This window comes from Neovison vison, chromosome X (assembly GCF_020171115.1).
Source record: "Neovison vison isolate M4711 chromosome X, ASM_NN_V1, whole genome shotgun sequence".
Classification (NCBI taxonomy): Eukaryota; Metazoa; Chordata; class Mammalia; order Carnivora; family Mustelidae; genus Neogale; species Neogale vison.
Window position 1 is genome coordinate 9,984,985 of NC_058105.1, and position 12,992 is coordinate 9,997,976.

The 12,992-nt window shown below is 38.6% G+C and overlaps 1 non-coding gene across 1 annotated transcript; it reads right to left on the reverse strand.

Moving 5' to 3' along the window:
- Positions 1-8,412: 8,412 nt before the first annotated feature.
- Positions 8,413-8,515, reverse strand: LOC122897786. The gene has a single exon (XR_006382628.1). It is a non-coding gene; the product is annotated as a U6 spliceosomal RNA (small nuclear RNA).
- Between the last annotated feature and the right edge of the window lie 4,477 nt (positions 8,516-12,992).

Sequence of the window (12,992 nt, forward strand, 5' to 3'; positions counted from 1 at the left end):
GTGTGTGTGAGTGTGTGTTGGAAGGCAGGCAGAGATGTTCTATAGTAGCAGCAACTAAACTCAAATCTGGACTAAGGCTGTGAAATCTCACCTGTGGAGCCAAAGTGGATATTGTCTGCTCAAGTGTGGTTCCTTGGAAGTGGTTTTATCTAAGAAGTTTCAAATTATTAGATAATTTTAGCAGCTACCACACAGGAATCAAGAATCTGGTTCTCAAGGAAAAGGTCTTCAGGGTTTCTATAACCCATGGGGAATTGGACTGTCAGAAAATAAGGCAGGAATAGAGACCGGATTAGCTAGGTACAGATAAGTACAAGTTACCCCTAGGTGTATCCACAATTGTTGAGGGTCCCCTCTGGGCATATTAGATGATGGCATATAACGAAACAAATTTCAAATTCTACCTGTTACTTGGGTGTAGGTTTCTGATGTTTTCCATATGGACAGACTGATTTTAGGAGAGCCTCAATTGAGAATGTCTAGAGAAGGCACCTAAGACAATCAGATAAAATAATATGAGGGTAGGTTGAAGCTGAGCAAGACGGAGGAAAGAATTAACTAGATACAAAGAAATAGAGGGAATTGATAACCTGCTTTTTCAGTACTAGCGAACATCTTCCAACAGTAGGCCTTGATTTTTTTACATTTAAAGCATATTTGTATTTGGGACTTTTTAATTTTGGGGGAACATTGTATGCATTTTTGCTTTCGCATGTTTGTGTTCAACTTCTTTACAGTATATGGTTAACAAGGTTTCTGGGCTATGGTATACTAATTGGTCAGTAGCCCCATAATTTCATGTTGAAAACTAGTACAATTTTATAAATCAATAACCAACCAATTCATAAGGTTTTTATGGTTTTCTTTTTGTCCTAAGGAACTTAAGTATACTGTATGTGTAAACTATGTACTTCAAATCTTGGACAGACTGTCATATAAGAAGTGTTTAAGAGAGTTAACTTATGAGAAAATATTCAACTTCAACAGGAATCAAATAACAAAGCACAAAAATTAAAATAATAGTTGCATTACCCTTTTCATCACTTACGCTTTTTCTGTCTACTTTTACAGCAACTGTTCCTGCTTTTGTCTGGCTGCTAACAAAAATGGGCACTTATACAAAATACCAGGTTCTATGAATATAATGTTGCTCAAGGGAACTTACACGCTGCTCGCTTTGTATTCCTGATAACATAAATTTTCTTGATGGTGGCCAGGCACTGAAATGCTTTGGAAAAGGGAAACACATGAGAGATAGGAAGTTGGATTATTTCAGCTTTTGGGGTAGTACTCAAGTCCTTACACATTTCCAGAGGAGATAGTTACAGATGCTGAAGAAGGAAATGCATGTATAGAGATGCCCTCTGACTGAGATCTACAGGAATAAGAAATTTGGAAGTGCAAACATTTTTAACTTCAATTTCTTTGAACTTTTCATTTGAGGAGATTTCATTTTTGTTCTTTAATTTCTCTCTGGGAAAGAAATAATTGAGGGGGGGTTCAGAGTATTCAAATTTGGGGCATCCTTCATGTTGTAATTATTTGGGCTAATTGCATAATCTCTGGTGAGTTATATTAAACAATGCAGATAGGCAAAATTTGAAATGGAAAATAGAATAAAGATAAAATATTCTGCCTAGGGTACAATGTAGCCTTGAAGTTAATTTTATTAATGTCTTATTCTGACCCACTTTGTAGTCTGCTGAGGACAAAAATCTGAACTGTCTTCACAGCTGATCTCAGAAAGCTACATAAAATAGAAGTGGTTGATGCTAGAGATGCAGGAGTAGGGCTACCTCGTCAGGGTTGGAGCAGTACTGCCCTACTGTATTACTAGCTTACTTTCCCAAGGGGAATGGCCACACCATATGCTTCATTACTAAGCTCAGTGGGTTAAGACAGTGGTTTTCATCCCTAGCTGTGCATTAGAATTATCTGGGGAGTGTTTAAAATGCTTAAACTTTGTCCTAGAGCAATTAAATCAGAAATCTCAGGGGTTGGGGTCTAGTATTATTAAAAAGCCCCTGGGTGTTTCCGGTATGTATTCATCTTGGCTTGAGTTACCGGTGAAACCGACTCTGTGACAGAGATTTGCGTATGAGGAAGTTTATTGGTAAGTACTCTCAGCCACAATTACCTGTAAGACAGTAAAGAAGGATTAGGCAGATGAAGTTGAACTTCAGCTACTGTAACAAAGCTCTCTGCCATAGTCAATGCCACAGGGAGGTCTGGATCTGGGATGGCCCTCCATATTTGTCTCAAATTGAGGCACAGTAGCTGAACACCTTTACACCTTACCCTTACACCTTTCCTACTTACACCTACCTTACACCTACCCCACTTTGGATTTGGGTTGCCCTCAGGGAATGGGTGTAACCTTGGAAATGAAAACTTCTTCCCACTGAAAGGAATGACGAGGACATACTCAGCTCTAAGCTGTCAGCAGCCAGCACTACACATGTAGTCAGATTCTAGAGCCCATAGCACTTCCTAGAATGATGAAATAGTGGAGTTAACCTTTCTGGCCCCATTCTAAAATCCATTTCCCCGGCCTCCCCAGCAGAATAAAAGATAGTGTCTGACTAGTGAAGATGAGGAGGAAGGTCTCGTCTCAATACCCAGTGGGACTGTTAATCAGTAATGGAGTCATGGGGAAAAGTCAAGCATTGTGGGCATGTCTGTCTCTCCTCTCTTACGTTAAATGTGGATGCCCTTAAAAAGTATGTATAAGAATTGGCAGGGTCATCAAAGAGAACATACAGACAAGCAACTAATATTTGATATCTTAAATTCATCTGCATTTGTCTACTCCTTATCTGGCAGTATATCGATACTGGTTAGGCCCTTATGATGTGCTAATTCGTTACTCTATTCATCAACTTGTCTGTGATATTATAGTTGGTTAGGGTGTGGCCGCAAATGGACCCAGGCATATAATAGCTCAAAAGATAGTTTGTATCTCGTTTATTAATAGTCTTAAGTAGAGATTCCAGTTTACTGGTTGTTCTTGTCTGTATAAGTCATTTAGTGGCCCAGGCTGACAGATGTTCTGCCTTTTTCAAAATATGACATAAATGGCTTCCAAGGACCCCAGGATTAACACCAACACACATTAGCCAGAGGCAGAAAGAGCCTGGCAGAAGTTTAGGTGGGCCACATGTGGCAGATTCGTGTCTCACCTCCACACCTGTTACTCTGGAGACAGCTTGGTCTCACGGCCATGCGTGGCTGGATAAGCAGCTGGGAAAAGCAACCTAACTGTGGATCTAAAGAAAGAGAGGGTAGTTTTTGCTGGAAAGCTAGTAGCTTCTGCTACACACATTATCTCCCTTTTAATCCACATATAGCATTCAGTCCAGGACTACTATTGCTCCCATGTTATATGCAAGGAACTAAGGTACAAAGAATTTAGGGATCGTGCCTGCAGTCACGTGACTATTCAATGGTTGGCCTAGTAATCCAGTCCAGTTTAGCAACTCCAGAGTCTATGCACATCGCAGTAACCACTACTACGACTGCTACTCAAACTACCAACACCACCTCCACTACGGCTATACATACGCACACACGTGCGCCTGCACACATACACGCACGCGCATGTGTGCGTAAATTAAGTTTATGAGAGATATATTAAAAAGAATTCAGGCTTAGTCCATAGTTAATTAAATGAACTATTTGAAAACATAAATATAGATAATTCTTGTACTTTATAACAAAATCAGGTAGATCAAATAATTTAATGTACAAAATCAAATCATTTAAAACTAAAAGGACAGGGGCACCTGGCTGGCTCAGTCAGTGGAGTATGTGACTCTTGATCTCAGGGTTTTAAGTTCAAGCCCCATGTTGGGTGTAGAAATTACTTAAAAATAAAATCTTTAAAAATAAAACAACAACAAAAACAACAAAAGGACATACTAGTGACTATTGATCAGCTCTCTGGAATTTTATATTTTATTTATTTTTCTTAAGTTTTTTTTTTTATTATTCCAGTTCATTCACATACAGTGTAATATTAGTTTCAGGTGTACAATAGAGTGATTCAGACTTCCATATCTCACCCAGTGATCACCACAAGAAGCACCCTCCTTCATCCCTGGCACCTATTTAACCATGTCCCCCTTTTCTTCCCCTATGGTAACCATCAGATTGTTCTCTATAATTACAAGTCTGTTTGCTTTGACTCTCTCAGTCTTTCTCATCTTTTGCCTTTGCTTGACTTGCTTCTTAAATTCCACATATGAATGAAACCATATGGTATTTGCCTTTCTCTGACTAACTTATTTCACTTAGCATAATATTCTCTAGCTTCAGCCATGTCACTGCAAATGGCAAGATCTCATTCTTTTTTGTTGCTGAATAACATTCCTCTGTGTGTGTGTGTGTGTGTGTGTGTACGTGTACCAGATCTTCTTTATCCACTCATTGATCACTGGACGCATGTGCTGCTTCCATGCCTGCCTTGGCTATTGTAAATAATGCTGCAGTAAACATAAGAGTGCATATATCTTTTCAAATTCGTGTTTTCTTATTCTTTGGGTAAATACTCACTAATGTAATTGCTGGATGGTAAGGTAGTTCTATTTTTAAAGAATTTATTAATTTATTTGACAGAGATCATAAGTAGGCAGAGAGGCAGGCAGAGAGCGAGGGGCAAGCAGGCTCCCTGCCTAGCTGAGAGCCCGATGAGAGGCTCGATCCCAGGACCCTGGGATCATGACCTGAGCCAAAGGCAGAGCTTTAACCCACTGCACCACCCAGGTGCCCTGGTAGTTGTATTTTTAATTTTTTGAGGAACTTCCATACTGTTTTCCAAAGTAGCTATATCAGTTTGCATTCCCACTAACAGTGCACAAATGTTCCTTTCTCTTTTTTTTTAATTTTATTGTGTTAAGTTAGTCACCATACATCATTAGTTTTTGATGTAGTGTTCCAAGATTCATCATTTACATATAATACCCAGGGCTCCATGCAATGTGTGCTCTCCTTAATACCCACCACCAGTCTCACTCATTCCCCCACTCCCCTCACCTCTAAAACCCTCACTTTGTTTCTCAGAGTCCACAGTCTCTCCTGGTTCATCTCCCCCTCTGATTCAATTTTCCTTTCGTTCTCCTAATGTCCTCCAAGTTATTCCTTATGCTCCACAAGTAAGTGAAACCATATGATAATGGGCTTTGTCTGCTTGACTTCTTTCACTCAGCATAATCTCCTCCAGTCCCATCCATGTTAATGCAGATGGTGGGCATTCATCCTTTCTGATGGTCAAGTAATAGTCCACTGTATATATGGACCACATCCTCTTTATCCGTTCATCTGTTAAAGGATATCTCAGCTCTTTCCACAGTTTGACTATTGCAGACATTGCTGCTATGAACATTGGGGTACATGTGGCCCTTCTTTTCACTACATCTGTATCTTTGGTGTAACTATTCAGTAGTGCAATTGCAGAATCTTAGGGTAGCTCTGTTTTTAATTTTTTGAGGAATCTCCACACTCTTTTCCACAGTGGTTGCACCAACTTGCATTCCCACCAACAGTGTAAGAGGGTTCCCCTTTCTCCACATCCTCTCCAACATTTATTGTTTCCTGCCTTGTTAATATTTGCCATTCTAACTGGTATAAGGTGATAGCTCAAAGTGGTTTTGATTTGGATTTCCATGATGGCTAATGATGATAAGCATTTTTTCATGTGTTTGTTAGCCATTTGTATGTCTTCATTGGAGAAGTGTCTGTTCATGTCTTCTGCCCATTTTTCAACTGATTATCTGTTTTTTGGGTGTTGAGTTTGAAAAGTTCTTTATAGATCTTGGATATCAGCCCTTTGTCTCTAGTGTCATTTGCGAATATTGTCTCCCCTTCCATGGGTTGCCTCGTTGTTTTGTTAACTGTTCCCTTTGATGTGAAGAGACTTTTGATCTTAATGAAGTCCCAAAAGTTCATTTTCACTTTCGTTTTTCTTGCCCGTGGAGATGTATCTCGAAAGAAGTTGCTGTGGCCAATGTCAGTGAGGTTGCTGCCTATGTTATCCCCTAGGATTTTGACGGATTCCTGTCTCATATTGAGGTCTTTCACCAATTTTGAGTTTATCTTAGTGTGTGGTGTAAGAGAATAGTCAAGTTTCATTCTTCCGTACATAGCTGTCCAATTTTCCCAGGACCATCTATTGAAGAGACTATCTTTTTTCCACTGAATATTTTTTCCTGCTTTGTTGAAGATTATTTGACCACAGAGTTGAGGGTCCATATCTGAGCTCTGTACTCTGTTTTTATTTTGTTTTGTTTTATTTTGTTAAGTGCACTCCATGCCCATTGTGGGACTTGAACTCACGACCCTGAGATCAAGAGTTGCATGTTCTACCAACTGAGCCAGCAAGGCACCCCAAGTGTTCTTCTTTCTCCACATCCTTGCCAACATCTGTTGTTTCTTGTGTTGTTGGTCTTAACTATTCTAACAGGTGTGAGATAATACCCCGTTGTAGTTTTGATTTGCATTTCCCTGAGGATAAGTGATAATGAGCATCTTTTTGAGTGTCTATGGCCATCTGGATATCCTTTTGGGAGAAATGTCTGTTCATGTCTTCTACCCAATTTTTAATTGGGCTATCTGTTTTTGGGTATTGAGTTTTGTAAGTTCTTTACATATTTTGGATACTGACTCTATCAGAATGTCATTTGCGCATGTCTTTTCCCATTCAGTAGGTTGCCTCTTAGTTTTCTTGATTATTTCCTTTGCTTTGCAGAAGCTTTTTATCTTGGTGTAGTTCAATAGTTTATTTTTGCTTTTGTTTCTCTTGCCTCAGGAGATATATCTGGAGAAAAGTTGCTATGGCTAATGTCCAAGAAGTTACTATCTGTCTTCTCTTCTAGAATTTTTATGGTTTTAGATCTCACATTTAGATCTTTAATCCATTTTAATTTATTTTTTTTAAGGTATAAGAGAGTGGTCCAGTTTCATTCTTTGGCATGTAGCTGCCCAGTTTCCCCAACACCATTTTTTGAAGAGACTTTTTCCCATTGGTTATTCTTTCTTGCTTTGTTGATTAATTGGCCATATAATTGTATGTTTATTTCATGCTTTTCTATTGTGTTCCATTGATTTGTGAGTTGTTTTTGTGCCAGTACCATACTCTTTTGATTACTACAGCTTCATAATATAACTTGAAGTCCAGAATTGTGATGCTCCCAGCTTTGCTTTTCTTTTTAAAGATTGCTCTGGAAATGTGTGGTCTTTTGTGGTTTTTTTTTACATATTTTAGGATTGTTTGTTTTAGTTCTGTGCAAATGCTGTTGGTATTTTGATAGGGATTACATTAAATGTGTAGATTGGTTTGGGTAGTATAGACATGTTAACAATATTATTTTTCCAATCCATGAACGTGGAATGTCTTTTCATTTCTCCGTGTCCTCTTCACTTTCTTTTATCAGCGCTTCACAGTTTTCAGAGTACAGGTCTTGCACCTCTTTGGTTAGGTTTATTCCTAGGTATCTTGTTATAGCTCTCTAGGATTCTAAAATGTAACTTGAAGTATAATTTTAAATATCATATATAGTAAATGACAAAGGAAATGTTTGTTCTTTTTGACTTCTAATTAAATTTCAGTTACTTTTTGATGAATTCTGTGGGGGTATCAAATAGGCAGTTGAATATATGAGTCAGTCAGGAGTATAGGGCCTGACAGAAATACAGATTTAGGAGTAAATTTATAAATTTAGATGTATGAGTTATATATATGTATACATAACATATACTTTTATAAATAAAGTGTTTTTAGAGGTATGACACTACATAACTTTATCAAAGATTAATGTGTTAATAGAAAAGAGAAGATGGTCTATAAATATCATTGAATGTAAAGAGACCTAACACACTGCTGGTGAGAATTCAAAGTTTTCACTTTTTCTTTAGAGCTCTTTGACAGTCAGAATCAAAAGGTCTTATAATCCATATTTACTGGGGCACCTGGATGGCTCAGTCATTAAGCATCTGCCTTTGGCCCAGGTTATGATCCCAGAGTCCTGGGATTGAGCCCCACATTGGGCTCCCTGCTCAGCCAGGAGCCTGCTTCTCCCTCTTCTGATCCCCTCATTTGTGCCCTCTCACTCTCTCAAACACATAAAGTCTTTTAAAAAAAAAGAGTAAGAAAGTCCACATTTATTGATGCATTAAACCAAATCCTTTAAATATTCCCAAAAGAAATATACACTGAAACAGTCAAATATTTGTACATAAAGATGTATTTTGTGGCTTTATGTATAAAGGAGAAAATAGGAATAATCCTAAAATCCCAGAATCTCAAAGATAGTCATAAATTTTGAAATATTTGGCATCAGTGAATTTTTTAAATTTTAGTTAACATTTAGTGCAATATTGGTTTCTGGAGCAGAATTTAGTGATTCATCACTTACATACAAAAATATGAAATGCTTCACAAATTTGTGTTTCATCCTTGCACAGGGGCCATGCTAGTCTTCTCTGTATCATTCTAGTTTTAGTATATCTGCTGCCAAAGGAGGCACCAGCCGCAAAGAAATTTTAATTAATGTTTCAAAAATATTTAAGGATATGGAAAAATAAAGCAGAAAAAACAAAACAGCTTCAAGGAACTGATCATGTAGTAGGGATATAGGCACATAAATAATTAGTTTAATGATTAAGGTCAAAGCAGAAGTATCTATAAAATACTGAAGAAGCAAAAGAGTAAATATTTAAATGTCTAGTGTGAGGGTATTTGAAGGCAGACTCTCAGAGGAGATGGCCTCTAAATTGAAAATATGAATGAATAGAATGGATAGGAATGGTTCAAGCAGAAGAAACAACATATGCCAAAGCATAGAGCATAGAATAACATGGTATATTGATGAAACTTTATGAAGCTCAATATTATTAAAGGAAAAACTATCAAAATAGGTGAAGATGAAGGAAGGGAGGTAGTCAGGGACAAATTATATAGTGCATCAAGTAGCATACAAAGATCCAGAATTTATGACAAGGTCAGTGGGGTATGGAATTAGTGAAACATTTTCAGTAGGGATATGACAAGTCAGATTTAAATATAACCCTATCATCTCCACACATTGCAAGGACATAAATATTTCTTGAGGAAATTAGACATAAAATCAAATATCCAATTTGACGTATTCTTTTTTTAATTAATTAATTTTTTAAATAAACATATAATGTATTTTTATCCCCAGGGGTACAGGTGTGTGAATCGCCAGGTTTACACATTTCACAGCACTCATCATAGCACATACCCTCCCCAATATTCATATCCCCACCACCCTCTCCCGTCCCAGCCCCCAGCAACCCTCAGTCTGTTTTTTGAGATTGAGTCTTTTATGGTTTGTCTCCCTCCCAATCCCATCTTCTTTCATTTTTTCTTTTCCTACTCCCCAGCCCTCCCACATTGCATCTCCACTTCCTCATATCAGGGAGATCGTATGATAGTTGTCTTTCTCCAATTGACTTATTTCACTAAGCATAATACCCTCTAGTTCCATCCACGTTGTCGCAAATGGCAAGATTTCATTCTTTTGATGGCTGCGTAGTATTCCATTGTGTATATGTGTGTGTGTGTGTGTGTGTGTGTGTGTATATATATATATATATACCACATCTTCTTTATCCATCAATTTGACGTATTCTTGCTTTACTCCTGCCTCTTCGACAACACATTGCTCTTTCCCAGCTGTCTAAACACACATACTTCAGGTCACCTCCAGGATCTCTTCAGTAATGTCTATTATCAGGAGCAGAACTATGTTGCATAGTGTCCTCCAAGTAAGGCTGTTGTGAAGCTCATCCATGGATGGCGATACAATGTGTCACTGTCCTCCAGATGCAAGGCTGAAACTAACTACTGCTATGGTCCAAGGTCATATGCCCAGAACTAAGACAGTAGCAGTAAGTAAGTCTTGAGAGAAGGAAATGGATTGAAGAAATATATAGAGACAGAAGATGGAATGGATGGGATGGCTAGTAGCCTGAGAACCAAGGATGGCAATGGTAAGTTTAATTCTGGAGCTATTCTACCAAACAGCATTTAAACCAGTGGTTTCCAAATTTGGCTGCGCATTGGAATCATTGGCTGAGTTTTGCAACAATACATATTCTAGAACATCACTCTTGCATTTTCAGATTCAGTACTCCTAGGGTGTGAAACAGGTATCTGCATTTTAAGTAAGCTCCAACGGTGATCAGAATGCACAACCCGAATCGGAACTTTTACTGTAGAATACTGCTCAATTCAGAGTTACTGGAGTATTAACTAGCACATAAATGGATACAGAAAAAATGTCTTGGTTATGATCCCATGGCTCCTGTTGTTGCAAGTGTATTTAGTAGAAATCTGAATATTCCCTTCCATTGCTATTCTGAGCAGATGTTCATTCCTCATTCATGAGAAATTAGGGTTTGAATATCCTGCACCTGTTGCCAAATCTTACCAATGGCAGATTCTCAACTTCTTTCTCTATACATCTATTAATCCAGTTCATAATGATTTCTTTTATGTTTAGCATGTGCTTTTCCTGGCACAGAAAGATGTCCTCTATATAAGCCTAACATTGCACATACACAGATGATTCTATTAGTTACTCAGCAGATGTCCAAGACAATGGTTTTCCACAAGAGAACTGTATCCTGAAGATTAAACCATTTTGCCTTGAAAAGTGGCCAAAATTTTATTCTAAGTTATTAAAAACCCTGTGAAGAAGTTGTATGTATAATGCACACAGTGTGACTCAGATTACCGACTGTGGAGAATATTGGGTGAAAAACAAACATATTGATTTGTTGATACTGTTCCCCAAAGTGGTGCTTCTCCATATGAAAGTTATGATTGCTTTCGATAGGTTGAACTGGTAAATTTGCTCTTCTCAGATGTTTTAGAAGATCTCTACTTACTTTTGCCAACCGTTCACCGGGGCGGTCACTAGATGACCAACTCTTGAGGCTTCCATAACCTCTCTTTAGACGTTAGTTAGTGGTGGATACAGAGGTAATGACTGCACTTGTATTTTTTTAAAAATCAGCTCAATATTAACACATCTTACCAATACCCTTGAACTCTGTTGAATGATGATCCAAACCTCGCCTGTTGCAGTGGCACCGCCAACAAAAACCAGATTCCACTGATCTTCCTTCATACTTAGGAATCAGGGGGAGCAAGCTCATCTGGGCACTTTTGATTTCTAAGTTTTGTTGACAAATGAATTCACAGCTGGATTTGAAGGGCGTTGTTCTTCACAGGGGTAGCACGAGGGAGATCTAGGGCATGGCGAAATAGTTCTGTATCTTAACTAAGGTGGTGCTGTTACCAATCCACATGATGGGATCTAATGACAAAGAGCTATACTTACACATCATATCAATATCAATATCAATATCAATTCCCTGGTTTTGATACTCTACGGCGCAGAAGATGTAGCTGTTGAGGGAGACGGGGTGAAGGGTACAGAGGACCGGTATGTACTTTCTTTGCACCTTCCTCTGAATTTATAATTATTTCAAAATAAGTTGAAAAGAGAGCTCCTTGTCAGAGTCATTGTCCATGAGAGAGCAACAGCCCCAAGCAGTGTGGGAGCCTGCTTCTTCTAGAACTGACGTTGTCTGCTTTGTCTGCATTTCGGCCAGCACAGACCAATGAGTCTGTCTCTTCACTCAGTTCTTTGCCTTGTATTTTGTCAATGCATAGCCTTCGCAATTCAGGCCCAATTTCTACCTTAATATTTTTTCTTGTTCAATCCATAATGCCTAACAGTGTCTGGCCTGTGGCAGGCATTTTTGGCTGAATGAACAGAGGAAGGAAAGATGGTCTTATCTTATCAAGGAACTCTGAGTTCCTTGAGGGCTAGAACAACAGATTCATCTATGTCGGCAAAACATCTAGCACAGTAGGCATTCAGTGAATGTTTTTGGAAGTAATAAATGGAATGTTATAAAATCAGTGAGGATTATTGTTAACATTTTAAAGGCTCTAACTATCCGCTGCTAAAAGGAAGTTTTCATAATTTCCATCGACTTCACCTTTCTTTTTAAGATCTCTTATACTTTTTTGAACATAACCGAGGGCAACCTATTTTTAGTGAAGTAGTATTCTTCTGTATGTGTGCCTATAAAATTGTAGTTTTCTAAGATAAGAGACTTATATTCAAAGTTGTTCTTGCAAATCACATCCTGCAGAGATTCTAGATGGTTGTGGCAGCAGCTCTGCTACTTTTCAAAATAAATTAGTGAGCACTTGGGATCCAGGAGATGACTGCTTGTTAACTGGTTGCCGCAAGGCTGAGAAAAGTAAGGAACCCCACCATAAGACCAGTGAGCTGCCGAGGCCTTGGGCCCATACCTTTCATAGCTTCATTACTAGCCCACTGGCACTGTTGGAATCTTCAAGAAAGCAGCCTGTGTGCTTTGGTGGAGAAAGGTGGGGGAAAAAAAAAGACAAGTATCTGATGCAAGTTATACCTGATTTTCAAGACATTTCTTATATAGTCTCTCATTTTGTGAATATTCGACAAGGCTCCTTGGGGCCTAACACAGAAAACCTAACACAAACAGGCTTTAAAGATGGAGAATTTGTTAGCTTATGTAAAAAAGTCCCGAGTGACACTTGAACTAGGAGCCAAAACTCTGTTACCCTGGCCTGGTGTGTCTCCGCTCTTAGCTCTGCCCTTGCATATGTTGTCTTCTTTATCAGGCTTGATTCAGTGACCTGCTAAATCTGTCCAAATTCAAGTATAGAAGTAAAGAGAGTAGATCTCTTCCCAGTAAGTTCAGTACAGATCCGAGGATTCACTCTAATTGGACCAGCTAAAGTCTCACGTTCCCTCATTAACTCAGCACTGTGCCTGAGGGTGGCCTGGGAACCGCTTGGCCCGGCCTGGGTCTTGCACTTCTCACCCTACTGGAATCAGTTCAGTTCCAACCGAAAGAAAGGGACACAGAGTAAAATACCAACTCCAGAAGATATGTTGGGTACCATTCCTAGG